Source organism: Chrysemys picta, unplaced genomic scaffold, assembly GCF_011386835.1.
Source record: "Chrysemys picta bellii isolate R12L10 unplaced genomic scaffold, ASM1138683v2 scaf1027, whole genome shotgun sequence".
Classification (NCBI taxonomy): Eukaryota; Metazoa; Chordata; order Testudines; family Emydidae; genus Chrysemys; species Chrysemys picta.
In genome coordinates, this window is record NW_027053734.1 from 7,073 (window position 1) to 11,358 (window position 4,286).

Below are 4,286 nucleotides of genomic sequence, written 5' to 3' on the forward strand. Positions count from 1 at the left end.
GTTAATGTGCTGTGGGGAAAGGAGGCAGATCAGGATCAATGGGCACAGACACACACCCATCCCCAGGGGGCTGAGACATTGTGCGCAGGGTGGAATATCTGATTCATTGATTGCAGAGCTTTGGAAGGGGATTGTTGCCCGCAGGACGATTCTTGAATCCTGCAGGTCACAACTTGTCATTGTCTCTCTAGACTGGAACAATGTTCAGTGTCGGGGCTGGTCCCATCCTCCCTGCACTCCTGATTCCTGAACAATCCCCTCAGAAATCTCAGGGCCCGTCGGAGAGACGGGCTGATTCTCTGGGGCCCTCCTGTTTCTCTAGGAAGGAGCCTGTGACTCTTCTCTGAGGACCCTCTTCTGGATCTCCCAGGAGGGGTTCAGACTCTCACTCCCCAAGCCAGCCAGGGGCCCTGTGGTTAGTGCTCAACACAACCAGGCAGAACTCTGGCTTGAAGTCCCAGCTCCTTCCTCTGTCCTTTAAGGAGGAAGGGCCTGACACTGCATTGCACTGACTGCCCTGACCAAGGATGCCCACTGGGGGCTCAGCTAGGAGGACAGACTGGAAAATGGATCTAAGAGTGAAGGTAAAATTGCCCCCACCCCTCTCATCGGGCTCACCTCCAAGATGTACTGGAGCCTGTCGGTGTCTGGGGACTCTGCCAGCAGGTTTCCCAGCATGGCGTCCAGGAGGTCTGGCAAGACCCTAGGCAGATCCTGAAAGCAAGGGAGAGCCATGGGTCAGAGTTAGGGAAACTGGGGCTACACCTGCCACAGGATGGGAAGTGGGGTCTCTGGGAAGCACTGGTGAGACCCCCAAACACATATCCTGGCCTCTCTCATTCACATCCCACTGCAGGCAATTAGCCAGGATTCATGGCAGGATGACAGCTGGCTCTTCAATCCATGACTTTAGCTGATCTACCTGCACTTGGGTGGTGTCCTTCTCCATGCCCAGGGTGAAGACGGCGTGCAGGGCAGCTCGGAGGAGGTGGGTCTCCAGCTCTGGCTCCAGGGCAGGTGTCATGGTGCTGGCAAGAGAGAGGAGCCGGCATTAGACTGTGCAGTGCGGGCATGGGACTGGCACCAACATGCAGGTGAAACTGCAGGGAAATAGGCACAGGCTGGCGAGAATGGAAACTGAGACACCGAGCCAGGGAATGACAAGGCCAAGGTTTCTCAGACAGACAGTGGCAGGGCAGGAATAGCACCTGTTCCCTGGACCCTGCTGCCCCTCCTGTATCTGATCCTGGGTGTGAGCCTCTCCCCAAAGCCGTTGCAATGTTACTGGAGTGAAAAGAACAGCCCAGCCAGGAGAGAGTGAACCTTCCCCCCACCTCTGCCAGAGGAGCCACCCTTGGGCGGTGACCTGGGAGTGGGAGGGGCAGTGACTCCCAGCCCTGGGCCTGAGCAGCACTGGGGTTAGGGGAACCGGGCCGGAGGGTCTCGGTGCCTGAGGTTGCCCACAGCAATCAGGGAGTTAGCGAGGACGGCGCCGGGTGGAGAGTTATCAGGCAGCTCCTCAATGAGCTCCTGTGAGACCCAACGGAGACAAAGGAGCGTGTGAGATTCGGGCCACACTGACACTTCTCAGTGAGGAGATTACACAGCCAGGGCCCCACACAGCCAGCAGGATCCCCCCACCTGCCCCCCGCTCCTCTGATTCCTGCCCAATAGTGACCACTCTCCGAGTTTCTCCCGTCTCTTCTCCCCAGTCTTCAGCCCCAGCAATCCCTGCCCTCTGCTGCCCCTCCAGCACCAACAATCCCCCATCCATTGGCCTGGGGAGACCCCTGCCCCTCCCAGGTCTCTGTCTTTCCTCCAGCTGCTGGGCACCGTGTCTCGCTCACCACAATCCTCTCCGCCACAGCCGCCTTGCAGCAGTGCGGCTCCACTGTGTCCTGCCCTCTCTGCTATGCAGCGAGACGTGGGGTGGATGGCGTGCAGGAACACAAGCTGCTGGGCCTCCTCCTGCACCCACCAGGAGTGGGGTTAGGGGAGAGAGAGACAGTTAGCCAGGGACCTCCCTGCCCCCACACAGCAGCTGCAGGACTCAGGCCTGAATGGGGGATAGTGGGGACCCGCCCATTGTCCAAATCACCCACCACTCCACCACAAGCAGCGTCAGGAACTGGGACAGTGCCTGTGGGGGGAGGAGACCCGGCTGGTGTGTGACAGACACCCCCACCTCTGGGGTCCCAGATCATGGAGGAGAAAGGTCCCCATTAGGGCTGGTGGATCATCAGGGACAAGACCCTCTGCAGGGGGTCAGGTGCTGGGAAGGGGCAGGACAGTCTCGGTTCCAGCACAGCTGGGGTACGTTTGTACCTTTTCTCCGCCTTGGAGCTGCTCTCGGCTGTTATTGAGAGCAGCCTCCTCTGTGGTCACGTCCACCCATTCCTCCTCCTCGTCCCCTGAGTCCCTGGGGGTCCCTGCACCAGGGAGAGAAGGGGACAGGGTGACGCCTGCTGCCACTTGCGGGAAGGACAGGGGCACGATGGGGCAATGTGTCCCCTTCCCACCTCCGGGACCCAGGGCAGATCGGGCCCCACACTCCCCCCTCTCAGTGATGCCTTCAGCCCCCAACTCCTTCAGGAGCCCATAGCAAAGAGACCCCCCCACGCTGTCCTGGACTCCCTGGGAGGTACCTCCCCCCAACTGGAGCACCAAGGACCAAAGTGGCAGCATCTAGTGTTAGTGGGGTTCATGTGGCTCAAGCCAGACCCCTGGGCTGGGGACCCGCCCCCATAGCACTGATCGAGGGCTGGGCCCAGGGTGTTCACAGCCCCGCCCTCACCTCTCTCTGAGCCCAGCATGACTCCTCACCTAGAACAAAGCAGCGGCGCCCATCGGCCTCGCTGCTGCCCGAGTCCCAGGCACTGCTGCTGTCCCATGGGGAGCGGGCCGAGCTGCTGGTGGTGGGACAGGGATCCTCCACCTCCTGCCCTGGGGAGGCTGGAAGGTCCTCAGTGACCGGGCAGGGCGATGCCTCCTGCTGGGAATCAGGGCTGGGCTCCTGGGGCCGCTGCTGCCCACACAACATGCCCCAGAGTCACCCTGCCCGGCTCCCCTCCTGCGCTGGGTCCTGCCTGCCCAGCCGCAGCCTGGCCCAGCTCCATTTCGACCTGGCCTCTCCCACCTCGGCGCCTGCGCTGGGAGCGGGTTTTCTCCGCCAGAAGGCTGGGTACTCCCACCTCCTGGCCTGGCCGGGAGCTCCTTCCCCGCCAGTGGGGACGGAGGAGCCGCTGTGCTCCTGGGGAAGATGGCAGCTGCTTCCCTCAGGCTCTGGGGCCACCTGCAGAGCCTTCTTCCTGAACATCCTCAGGAGCCTGGCCATCCTGGAACCGAGCGGGGAGCGGGCGTGAGTCTGGGGTCAAGGCAGCCTCTGACTAACCAGCCTGTTTGGTCCCTCCCCATCCCTGCCCCAGCCAGAGCAGCTCCTCCTCCCACCATAGGGGTGCATGTAATGCAATCTACACGCACTGGCAGGAGTTCATTGCATGATCTGCTTCCTGCTGTTTGGTTCTGGGCTGTTGGAGTACGGGCTTGCAAGCATCTGTGCACACATATTATGCTAATTGCATCTAGACCACATCTCCCTAGTTTGTTTGTGAGAATGTCCTTATTAACACCAAGATGGATCACATCTACTGTTTACCCACCTCCACTAGGCCCGTAACCCTGCCAAAGAAGGAGCTAGGATTGGTTTGGAATGATTTGTTCTTGACAAGTCCATGCTCACTAGTCCTAAGAACCAAATTGTCCTGTAGGTGCTGACAAACTGATTGTTTAATAAGGAGTTCCAGTATCTTTCCAGGTATGTTAATGGATGGAAAGACGTTCTTTTTCAGGGATCTCTGACGAGAACTGGGGCACAGCACTTAGTTTGTTGAGGCCATAAAATGGAGACAGGCACCTCTTCTCTCCTCCCAGCACCCCAGATACCTAAAAAGGTGGGACTCACATCCCTCAATGGGCTTTAAAAAAGACAATGGTTACAATGTGGCCCCGACCATTTCTGGTTTCTGCAGACTAGATGTTTTAGCAAAGTTTAGAATTCCTTGGTGCTCAACACCGTGAAACTCCCCTTTCTCCTTCACAAAGGGCTTTAACGCCCCTTATCTCACCGAGGCTCTCGACTGCCCAAAGTTGGAGAATTGTCCCTGTTCCCATTGCAGAGCACCCCCCACGACACACACACAGAGTCTTCCTGGTGGTGGGAGGGAAACAGAGGAAAGGACAGAAGATGTAAGAGATGAAGAGAAAGGAGGGAGGGATGGAGGAAAAGG

At 58.8% G+C, this 4,286-nt stretch overlaps 1 long non-coding RNA gene across 1 annotated transcript; it reads right to left on the bottom strand.

Annotated features, from left to right (window-relative positions):
- Positions 1-729: 729 nt before the first annotated feature.
- On the bottom strand, positions 730-3,845 carry LOC135979599 (uncharacterized). The gene is made up of 3 exons (XR_010596876.1): positions 2,824-3,845; positions 1,848-2,429; positions 730-1,028 (listed from the first exon to the last, which is right to left on the bottom strand). It is a non-coding gene; the product is annotated as an uncharacterized LOC135979599 (long non-coding RNA).
- Between the last annotated feature and the right edge of the window lie 441 nt (positions 3,846-4,286).